Genomic DNA, 12,594 nt, shown 5'->3' with positions numbered 1-12,594 from the left:
TAATTGTTCCCTTTGGGCATTATATTTGCCCAAAAATGTCCTAGAAGTGAAGGTATAAAGAGAACCATACTACCATTTAGGTAATAAAGGATTTCAATTTCTTAGGAAATTAAGTCCAAATTCTGTATTTGTTCTGAGGAAACTCTATCTATTGAGTTCATCAGAGTAAACAGTTTAGAAATTATCAGAGACAGCCACTCAATTTAGATGCTAAAGAATTCTTACGGCACACGATCTTCTTTTGAGAAATTCTTTTTAAGTGATTCAATAAGGTATTCAAGAGGAGTCAGGATTACTGATTCCCAGTAAGAGTCACAGAATCTAGAAAGGGGAGATAATCATAGATGAGTGGTGTGTCCCATCAGCAGCCTCGCTTTTATCTGTCCTCCTCTTGCAACCACGCTGTGGGGAATGATGGTCATAAACAGTTCATTGCTCACCTTCCAAGCCAAGTCAAAAATTTCCCTTTCAGATCAGTCGCCATCTTTTTTTAACTAGTTTCAGTCACACACCTTTTATTGTTTTTAAGAATTTATGTTGTTTTCAAAAGATCATTTCCCTTTATGATACTCATCTGAGATCTCTGTTAGCTCTAGGATTTTTTAGGTTAAGAGTTGTTAGCAAACTACAAGTTAGAGTATAACTCCTTTCTCTCTGTTTTTGTTTTTACCAGTAGCCAGGAAGTGACTTCAGAATGAACGTAAGGGGCAGGCAAGAAAGACAACAGTGTTTGTAAAACATCGCCAAATGATCAGATGTAAGGTAGTTCATAAAGAGAAGGAATGACCTTTCCATTTTAACCTCCTATTTTGCCATATACTAATCCTCCTCAATTATTTACAGACTAAAATGCAGTTAGTGGCACTGAATAGCAAAATGATTTTGAAGAGAAATGGCCACTTTCATTATTGCCATGAGTATTTACCTCTGGGGTGGATATAAGTGGTAAGAACAGGTCACTAAAAAGTCACTAAGTGCTGCCTACCCAGACCACTGCAGTGGATGACACTTAACATGACATGATTGCAATGATCACCGATGTAAGCACAGTTTTTCAACACTCTAGAAGAACTTTTATCAAAGAAAAGAACGGGGGAAAAGAAGTTTCTAAGGACCATTCTAGGAGATTTTACTGGAATGTATTTGTCTATTAGCATGCCTATTCATTCACTAATTTAAAAAAATCTGTCTCCTATGTGTGAAGAATGATGCCAAGTGTTGGGGGGGAGGGCATACCCCAGATAAATTAGCAGTATTTAACATTTAATCAGTACTTAATTCATGCCATGCACAGTTCTCAACACTTTACACGTGTTAACACATTTCAGCCTCACTATGGCCCTATGACGTAAGTATAATCAGTTTATAGAAAGTGAAACGGACACACAAAGGAGTCGGTTTGCCCAAAGTCACCCAGGCAGTAAGCCTGACTGCAGAGACCATGCTCTGAACCTCTAACTAGTCCTCAGACTCTGATCTTTAGGAACAGACCAAGTGCTGAGAATCAAGAACCTAGACCTTTGGACTGACTGAGAGTCATAAACATCATTTAACTCCTCTCTATTAACTGAGAAAACCAATTAAGTGACTGGCCACAAAATCACAAAGCAAGATGTTAAGAAAAAAGAATGGTAGCTTGATTTTAGTAATAGAAATACAGGTCCATCTAGGAATAAAAAATAATTGATATTTTTCAGAGAGTTTAAAATGAGTACTCAAATTAATAGATCAACCAAAGCCTAAAAAGGAGAAGGTAATATCTGCAATTTTATAATAATAAAGTAAAAAAATAAAATAAAATAAAATAAAATAAAATAAAATAAAAGGAGGAGGAGGAGGGAAGGAAGAAAACCCTAGCTCCAACACCAGACTTAGGAAGGTGAATGGTGATGGGTAATCAAACACTGCTGAATGTATTAAATATGAGGGAGTCGATAACAGATTTGGTTAGATTAGATGTGGTTAGATTAGACTAGGTAGATTTAAGCAAAACTAAAAGAGAAACATGAAAATATATGCTTTAAAAAAAAAGCTATCTTCACCCCTATCTAACACTCCATAAAAACTACCCTCTTCTTGCACCAGAATGGAAAACCGGGAATCAGCCAAAATGCCTATCTTTCCTCAAACTCCACACAGAAGGAGCCATCATATCCACCTGATTCTTCCTCGAAATTGGCTTTTGGATCTACTCCCTCCCTCCACCCTCTCTGCTGTTACCTCCTAAAAAGCTGGCATGATCTTATAAGCTCTCACCTGAAATAACAGTACAACTTGCCTCACTTCACTCAATTCATCCCCCACAGAGCCCCTGGGATACTTTTTCTAGAATGCAGATTTGATTATGTCACTCTCTTGCTTCAAACCTTTGGAGGACTCCTTATCACCCAGAGGACAAAAACCATGTCTTCTTGCTATTATACCAGTCCTCTGAGACCTGCCCCCCCCATCTCCCTTTTCTAAGCCCTATCTTTCCCAACATTCTCTGCTTCAACCCCCAAATACCTACTATCCTATGAAGCTCTCATACGTGGAGGTGTTGTTTCCCATCCTCTCCCTACTTGCGGTGAGTGCCCTTCCCCGGGGTAGGTTAACTCACCTTTCCAATTGCAGTATAAAGATTCCTCCTTTGTTAACACCTTCTTTGACTCCCCCTGGCAACGTTCAGTGTTTTCTCCTCCATGCTCCCAAAAGTATTTATAACATTCATTAAAACTGTGTCTGCTTGCAAGTCTTGTCTTCCATGACACCTAGAACTCTCCTATATGCAGATGTTCCAGGAACAGGCCTAGAATACAGGTAGCCTAGAAATGTTGACTGTATGTTGTCACCTCTGATATGTCAATTGATATAACAACCCTAAGAAACAGGCAGGGTAAGTGTTGCTAACTTCATTATACAGATGAGCATTCTAGGGCTCAGAAAGGTAACGTGACTTGCCTAGTAAAAGCAGGATGAGTAATAGGTACTCCTTCCACTAAACCACCGTGCTCCCCAAGCTACTCAAAGCACAAACAGCTGCACCAACATTCCACATATGAACATCACTAACCAACTGAACAGGGATATGTAAATTAGTTAACTGGTGCTGAAATCAGACGTTAATGTGCAAACAAACAGGGACTTATTTGAGCTAAGTGGGCATGAATATGCAAATGAACTGGCTGCAATTCAGTAGATGTCATCACAATTCTAGGAATGAACATCCTATATTATGACTATTACAATATTCATGTAGCATTCATACATACTATCATATATTACTGTAATATGGGCTTTTTGAGTTTAAAATTGTGGTGAAGCCAAAAGTAACTTGATGCATATTTTCATCCACACAATTACAAGCTGGAAATCAGATGTGAGCACACAGAACTCTGCAATCTCCATACACAACCAAGCTGCCATTTGCAGTCCAAGCTGAACAAGGTACTCCGGAATTAGGTTAGGCTGGTCCTTCATGATCTGGCCCCTGCCAATATCTCCAGCCAAATCTACCTTGCACAGCCTAATACACTACAATAGTTGTATTTAAAACAGTTGTGTTTCCTACAAAAATTTTAATAAAGGGGCATAGTTATACCATTTGAATACCCCTCAGAAAATCCTGAGCTTTTACTCAGGTGTAACATGACTTTTACCTTCCTATCATCACCAGGACACCATTGGTTCTATCAATTCTTAACCTCGTGGCTATCATGAACAACGGCCCAAGCCATTCTCAACAGCTTTAGTGTCCCTTCTATTATCTCTGGTTCCTGAAAGTAACAAATTATAATCAGTAGTGGTCTGTATACATAAACTGATTTCCTTAACAGAAAAAGTTAGAGAAGCCTGGGTGGTGCAGTCAGTTGAACATCTGACTCTTGGTTTTGGCTCAGGTCATGATCTTAGGGTTGTGGAATCGAGCCCCGTGTCCACGCTCAGTGCAGAGTCTGCTTGAGATTCTCTCCTCTCCCTCTGCCCCTCACCCCCCAGTGTTTTCTCTAAAACAAACAAATCTTAAAAAAAAAGTTATATCCGTCTAACTCACGTTATGAAACGAGAAAAGTGTATATGCTTACACTTCCATACATTTATCCCTGCCATGTTCACTGTCTGAAATGCCCACCCCTCTTTTATCTGCAAAGCTTCTCTTCATCTTTTATAAGCAGCTTGAAACTTAAATACTTATGAAAGCCTCCCTGCCTTCCCAGCACTGTATACACATCTCAGTTACAGATCTACACAATTCCATCATAATGCATATCACAGTACTGTGATCACTTGTTTGCATGTTGGATTAATCAGGATATAAGCAGGGCTACAAGTAGCAGAGAACCAAAATACCATGGACTTACAGAGAAGTCTGGGATGGTACAATGGCTCTGGTCATCAGAGGCCAACGCTGCACAGTCTCCAACTCGGCTGCTTCTATCTATCTCATGGCTTTACCACCTCATCCGCACGGTCGAAGATGGCTCCCCACCCCAGGTCACCCATACTGTGCATCACAACACGTTCACACACACTGGGCTGGGAAAAAAGGGACAGCCTGTTCCTTCCCTTTAAATGTAAGACCCGAAGTTATACACATCACTTTCATGCACATTCTACTGGTTAGAATTAAACTACATGTTCATGGCTGGCTGCACGGAAAGCTTAGAAATGTTTCTATTTGGGGTGGCCATGTGTAAAGGCTAAAAATCAGGGGCTCTCTTCATGTGGAGGAGACATGCTGGGGCACAAGTGCCAGCCTCTGGGACACAGTCATGGTCCCTTTCTGCTCTTTTGCCCTTCAAAGGCAAAACTTGGTTCTGTTCATTATCGTATCCTAAAGGCCCCACCCAGGACAAATAAATGTAATAAATCTGTATATATTCAATAAATAAACAAAAAGTCCAGAAAACACAAGACACAAAAGTAGACTAGCAGCTGACCTCACCAGGCACTGGGTTCTGACGGGCTAGATGAGGCTGAGGTGGGGGGGTGGGCAGGGAAGTTGGCAGGGAGCACTCCAGCTCCTGGAGCTGTCTTCTCATGAACTATTTTAGGGACAGTTGGAGGTCAGTAGTAATGCAGAGCTGCGGCATGGACCTGACGTTGCAATGGAATGGTGCAGGCCATGAACCAATCCGGTTCTCACAGAACACTCCAAATCTCCTGAAGACTTTCCTGTAAGAGCATTACACTACAGGTGGTTGTGTCTCTGGAGACTTAAGAGGCCTTTTACAGATTATTATATTTGTACTTTTTATGAAATGTATATCTGAATGTATAGGACATTTTAGTACAGTTTTAAAAATACAACAGCATCTCCGTCACTTAGTTTAAGAAATCGAACAGTACTATTATCCTTGAAGCCTTGGGCTCCTCTTATTATACCTTCTTCTATCCTTTCCAGAGGTGATCTCTTTCCTGAGTTTTATGTTCATGCTCCCTACCTTATCACATTTTCATCACATAAGGGTATATGCCTCACAAGGTTAATATATGGTACAGTTCATTCATTTTCATTGCTACATAGTATTCTACTGCACAGCTATGCCGCGATTTATAAATCCATTCTCCTGTCTACGGTATTTGAGTTACTTCCAGATTTTTTTTATTATGTTATGTTAATCACCACACATTACATCATTAGTTTTTGATGTAGTGTTCCATGATTCATTGTTTGCGTATAACACCCAGTGCTCCATGCAGTACGTGCCCTCTTTAATACCCATCACCAGGCTAACCCATCCCCCTACCCCCCTCCCCTCTAGAACCCTCAGTTTGTTTCTCAGAGTCCATAGCCTCTCATGGTTTGTCTCCCCCTCCAATTTTCCCCCTTTCATTTTTCTCTTCCTACTATCTTCTTCTTTTTTTTTTTTTTTTAACATATAATGTATTGTTTGTTTCAGAGGAGTTACTTCCAGATTTTTGTTATTCAAACAATGCTACTACGAACTCAAGTGTCAATCGGTTTTGCTTTTCACATTTCAGTTCTCAACGCACCCAAAATTTATTTCCCTAAATAGGGGATGAGTTTCAAATTCAACATCTTTTTGTTGTTGTTGTTTATGATTAATCAATTGTCTGACCACCCACTATTGATTCATCTGTCCCATCCCTACAAACCTATAATGTCATCTGTCTCCTTATCAATTTTCCTTTGTATAGCGCTCTGCCTCTGGGAGTGTTCAGTTTTGTAATGGTGCCTCGGGTGCTCCATAGAAGAGAGGAGCAGATGGAGGCGGGGTCTGGGCAGGTGGGGCTCTGAGTCCTGGACCCCATTTAGTCAAGTCACCTCCACCTCAATCTGCTTTCTATACTCAACTCTGAAATAAAACATACAGAAAACAGGTTCTAGGACTAAAATAATGAGTTCAAAAAGTACTAGGTTAGGGTCGCCTGCGTGGCTCAGTTGGTTAAGAGCTTGCCTTCAGCTCAGGTCATGATCTCAGGGGATAGAGCCCTGAGTCTGGCTCCCCGCTCAGCGGGGAGCCTGCTTCTCCCTCTCCCTCTGCCCTTCCCCCACTCGTGTTCGCTCTCTCTCGCTAATAAATAAATAAAATCTTTTTAAAAAGTACTAGATTGGGGCGCCCGGGTGGCTCAGTCGTTAGGGCGGCTGCCTTCGGCTCAGGTCATGATCCCAGGGTCCTGGGATCGAGCCCCGCATTGGGCTCCCCGCTCTGTGGGAAGCCTGCTTCTCCCTCTCCCGCTCCCCCTGCTTGTGTTCCCTCTCTTCGCTGTGTCTCTCTGTGTCAAATAAATAAATAAAATCTTTAAAAAAAAAAAAAAATACTAGATTATGAGTTCCAAAGCACTTGCTACTATTAAAATCTACTGTTTTATTTTCTAGACCTCATACTACATGCATGTGTATGTCAATTTCTTCTAATTTTGATAATAGATCACTTCAGATAAGGTCATCGCTAACTATTAATATTCCTGAAAGGACTCAACCTTCATTCTGAAAACATAAAACTATCTCATGAATTGTGTCTTATTGGGACAATGATCAAGTTGTTCTTTGGCATTCTCATCAGCCTAAAAATTACTTTCCCCACTACAGGCCATGAATGTTTCTGGTCTTCTCTATTTTCTAAAACAGGTCAAGTCAGATTTAGTTGCAATATATAAACTACTAAATTTGGCAAAAATATAATTTCTTACAGTCCTAAAGAAAATCTAAGAAAATGAGCAAAGCTGTTATTTTATATTAATTAAAAAATTAATGTGAGCCAAATGATAAAAAATATGAGAAGCTAACTTTTAAATTTTTCTGATACATGCTAGAAATTTGTGATTTTTTTCATGTTTTTTATATTTAAAAAAAACCCTTATCGCTTCTCGGCCTTTTGGCTAAGATCAAGTGTATATTTAAAAAAACCCTTTTAACTCAAGTATTATATAAAGAGAGATGCCTATGTATCACTTTTCAATCTCAAATATGTATCTCACTTACCAGTATTCACTCTTTTCCCGTATCTGCCTGGGTGAATGAATAAATGGGTAGAACAAAGTTTCTTAAAAATAAGGTTATAGCTCATCAACTAGTTCTGCATGATGACCAAGGATCATTTCTCAAGAGTGAGGCTCACAGGTTTTCCTAAGGCTCTGTGAAAGCTGCTTTACACTCTCAGGATCTGCTGTCTGTCCCATGACCTCTAGGCTCCTCCACATGGCTCAGATACCAATGGTTTGTCCAAGAGGACTTTGTATGAACTACAGTTCTTCAGAAAATAAACCCATGTCATAAATTAAACCAGAAACAAAGAACATCTGTAAGTAAAATAAACATCTACATTGCAACAATTACGGCAAAGAGGTGATACACTCAGTGACAATCCTGGCATAAGAATACTTTTATTTCCTAAATGATTTGAAATAATGCATTAGTCTGTTCACGACCTGAGGAAAATATATTTATTACTTTACTACTTCTTAGGAATATATAAAGAAATTAGCATTTATAAAAATTCTATTATAATTTCATTATGAGACAAATCTTCCATATGAGGAAGTTAAGATCAGTATTTTAAAAAAGCAAGAACATAAATATATAAAAGGAAGGGGAATCAATTTTTATATGCTATTTTAGAACCTAAAACAGAACAGATAACTATGAAAGATTAAGGTTATTTTGAAATAGTTATATGCAATTTTAAGAAGTAAAAATATATTTTTTCATGTCCCCTGCATATTGCTACATAGTTATTAACAAAGTCATTATGCAAAATTTAAGACTACAAAGAATTTTCTAATCGTATTTCAAGATATAAAGCTTTACAAGTGCTTCTTATATTTAAGGCTGTGGAACAAACGCACGGAATGAGTATAAAATTGCTGTACCTCACTTCAGCCAAAATGTCCTTGAAAATGTGTGCATAAATGAAATCTTGCTTTAAATGCTCCATTATAGAAAAGCTTGCTATTTGAGAGACTCCTATTATAAATCCTTTTGTAAAAAAGGATAATCAACTCATGGCTAATGTATTTCAAATATCACTCTACCTTAAGGCAAGGTACCTCCAAAAAGATTAATTACATACGATATCATTAAGTATTCACAACCCCAGTCAACAACAACCCATTAGAGAGAAAAACTCAGAAAATTCAGGTCAGGCCAGTATAAGAGCCCAGTTTTCCCTGATGCCAGTACTTCCATATTTACCATGTAAAGCAAATCCTCTTAGAGAAGTCAATTCTCAAGTGGTTGGAGCTTTACAGAGTATCTAAATGTCAGGGCTATAGAAATGCCACTCATTAGGCTAACGGGAATAAAAACAGCACTCTAAAGGTAATATTATTGAGTACAAACAGAAGTACTACGTAGCCCCAAGACAGAAAAGAAACTGTAATCAAAACTGAGTATACATTTCTGCTTGGATCACAATTAAGTGCTCTTCCCATTCGTGAGTTTTATTATCTTAAAAATGAATGAAGAAGATAAATCGCAGGACTCCTACTCTGTGTGTTAAACTTCCCACTAGGCTTTCTCAAATAAGTAGGCCTGTACCTACAAATAAGGAGATATTGAGGATAGAGGCTTCCTCCATCCTATACTTTTTGAGTGCTTAATTCAAGCCAAGCATTGTCCCAGGCACTGGAATGCACTAATGAATAAGACTTGCATTTTGGGAATTCAGAGGCAAGTGTAGAAAATTACCAAGTGAGAAAGACATGTAGAAATTAAGGATTATGAGGAAAATAAAATAACATGTGATAAAGAATGATAGGATGGGGAGTGGGCAGGATGTTGGAAGAGGTCAGGAAACAATAACAAGATTTGGACAGGAGACGTACATCTGGAAGTCACCTGCACCTAGGTGCTAAGCAAAACTTAAGTCTGAGCTGAGACATCGGGGGAGAGTCTACAGGGTGAGCACAGGTAAGGTCCCAGGACTAAACCTCAGGACACTCTAACATGTGGAGGAAAAAAGGAACATGGCTGGCCAGAAGACCAAGTGAGATGAACACAGGGAAGCAAACACTAAATCTGCCAAGATGGGGATCGCTGGTGACCCTGAGAGGAGCCAACTCAGGGGAACAGTGAGACTGGAGAGAGGGGCAGAAAACAAGAGCTAATGAAGTCGGTGCAGTTCTCCCAATTCCTCCATGTTAAATTTTTTAAAGCACCATTTTAATTTAAATCAATTACAGCTATTGTAATTTTTCCAGAGTTTTAATATCTAATTGTATAGTCACAATATCCCCCCTAAAGTAGTCAGAATTGATAACAGCTCTATTTTTCAAATGAGAAAACCATGGCAGAGTGGGACTGAGTAACCTAAGACCTTATTTTGGTCACGAGCAGCAGTATTTTGAGTTTTTTTTTTAAACCCTCATGAGATAACATGTTCATCAGTTATCTTATTCTCCCAAAGAATCCCACGTTAAACCTGAGAAGTCATATTCGAGCTAAATGTTCATTAAGACTATCTTTCTAACCTGTAGCACAGCTGTCTAAGCGTACAATGAAGCAGTGAGAGGCTCAAAGCAACAGGGAGTCTCTGATTAATGGAGATGCACAAGTTAGATTTCCACCTGTTATGTTGCACACTTTGAAACAGCACCCCCACCTCCTCGGCCCAACTGCCAACGGCAGTACCTGAACGGAGCCAACTGACATGGGTTGATGATACCAGAGAAATCTCATTTTTACATTCTTTCTTCCCCTTGTGTGTTGTTAGGTTGAGTAACATTTTTAATTGCATGATGAATTGAAAATGTGGCAGAAACTTAACTTTTATAAAATTAGAGCTTTTTACTGTTACTTTGATGGTCTTTCTGGTGGATTTTCTTTGCCACAGAAGGAAAAGTTGACCTCTGAACCAAACCACTGGGAAGCGAAGCTGCAGCTATATGGCTTCTTCTGCCAGCCTCTTAGGATTTGACTGAACTCTTCAATTATACCTTTTCAAGGATAAACTGAAATGCAGATCTCACTGTGGTCCTTGGACAAGTCAGATGAACAGAGTAACTGAAAAAGGCTGGCCGTTTTTTAATGGAAAATAGGTGTGATTTTCCCCTTTTCCTGCTGAACTGTTAAAAGCATTCATCAGAGACACTTTTGCTCCTCAATGAAATACCATCAAACTTTTACAAAAACTCATCAGCTGGGCTATTCTCTCACCATGCATGTGATCTGTCAGCTCAGCTAAATTATTTTTTAATGAGTATTATGAACATGATAGGTTTGCTGACTACTTTCTTCCCTGTAACCAGAGATAAATCCTCCTATTTTGCTGAACACTGGTAAGTAAAATATACTATCGCATTTGGTTCCGTATTTCAATTAACTTTCTGAAAAACGAGGAGGTTCCTAGTTAGATTATAGAGATTCTTCAATTAACCACCCTCACAGAATGAACTTCCTCCATAACGTAGTTGGATTTACACATGTCTTTCAATTATATACAGCAGTCCTGTCCTAGGCCAGACAGCTCAGTGGCAACATTCCTACTTAATGAAACTACATATGACTGCAGAGAACAAACACAGATCTACACGCAGCCTCTACTTCTCCCCAACTTAGAAACTACTAGAACCTACAAAGCCGATACTGGCTCTCAGTGACCACATCTCCCTTTGGGGCCCTTCCTATCTCTCCACGGGAAGCCCTCTATCCCACGTTTGATGTCAACTCACCTCATTTGTTCTGTCGCTGAGTCAGTCAGTATTTATTGAATACTTACCATACCAGGCACTGTGCTAATGATAGGAAATAAAATTGTATTTCTCTCCTGAACTTAGAGTTTCGTGGTAGGCTCAAACAAGTGAGCACTGATCCGCAACACAGTGTGGAAAGTGCTCAGAATGGGAATGTTACAGATGCGGTAGGAGAACACCACAGGGGCCACAATCTGAGAGGGAAAACGGGGGGAACAGTCACCAGACTAAGTGACAACTAAATTTAAGTTGGAAAGCAGAGCAGGATTTAGCTAAAGGGACAGAGAAGGAGTAGAAAAGCTGAAGTGCTAGGACTGAGCGAGAACAACGGGGGCTGGAGGAGGACGACGACATAACACTTCCTATTCGGTCGGCACTTCTCTAAACACTGCTCATCGCTTACCTCAACATGGCTTTCACAACAACCTCGTGGGGTGGGTACTGTTATTTCTGTCTCCATTTAGGGATAAGGAAACCGAGGCACAGAGGTTACAAAACTAGTCAATGGGGAGCTAGATTGTAATCTGGGCCCAGAACCCTCTCCTCTTCATTGCTTTTTTTCAGGCTCTCTCCAGAGATCGTGGACCACCAGGGCCACGGCCGGAAAAGCCATTCTGCGTGGCTGAGAGTGCAGAGCACTCGCTATTCTCACTAACAAAAAAGAAGAAAGAGTCTACCACCAGTCGTCTGTCTTGGTTGACTAATTATGCTCAAAGCTGAATAAATGACAGGTTGCACTGCTGTCCTGTTAATTACGTGGTCTACCTTTTCATCTCTACGAGTCAAACAAAAGGCTTCCTTGTGGTGGGGATGTTGATATGAAGGGGGGCTGTGCGTGTGTCAGAGCAGGGGGTATGCAGGAAGTCTCTGCCCTTTCTCCACTCATCTTTGCTGTGAGCCTAAAACGGTGCTAAAGAATTAAGTGTATTGATGAATAAAAAGTGAAATGATCTAAAAGAAAAAAAGAAAGGCTTGCTTTGTCCCCAATTAAAGGAATTTCATGTACTACAAACCAAATGGAGAGAAATTATGGAGGTAAATTTAAAGTTTCTTTAAGTCGATTCTGCAATTAAAGTAAGGATACTGAGTACGGAGGATCACTCTAGCCCTAAATGATCAGCAACAGCCCCTGAGTGGCAGTTCAGGTATGATCAGTCCTATGGGAATGTGTGCTCTGTTACCACCATTTCCTTCCAAGCTTCTCAGTCCACTCTATACTACCACGAGGCAGCTGCTTGCTAGAGCCTGGGTCACCTTCTGCGTTCCCTCCTTGACTTGTTCCAATCCTAACTGCCCCCTGTACCCATGTACTTTGGGACTCCAAGATGCATACTTCATGCTTCCAACAATGTAGAGCAACATTACTACTAAATAAAATGTTGGTAGGCTAATTTCCTTTTCCTTATATCCTCAAACATATTTCTAGACTTTTCATTCTGGTAACTATACCCGCGAGCTGTG

At 39.9% G+C, this 12,594-nt stretch overlaps 1 protein-coding gene and 1 pseudogene across 3 annotated transcripts in view; one reads left to right on the top strand and one right to left on the bottom strand.

Moving 5' to 3' along the window:
• Positions 1-12,594, bottom strand: part of EXOC4 (exocyst complex component 4) — a 729,394-nt gene that overhangs the window by 519,418 nt on the left and 197,382 nt on the right. The window lies entirely within an intron of this gene.
• On the top strand, positions 7,304-7,484 carry LOC118535347 (U2 spliceosomal RNA; annotated as a pseudogene).

The sequence above is a fragment of the Halichoerus grypus genome, chromosome 12 (assembly GCF_964656455.1).
Source record: "Halichoerus grypus chromosome 12, mHalGry1.hap1.1, whole genome shotgun sequence".
Taxonomy (NCBI): Eukaryota; Metazoa; Chordata; class Mammalia; order Carnivora; family Phocidae; genus Halichoerus; species Halichoerus grypus.
Note: the sequence above shows the minus strand (reverse complement) of the source record. Positions and strands in the feature narration are given on the sequence as shown.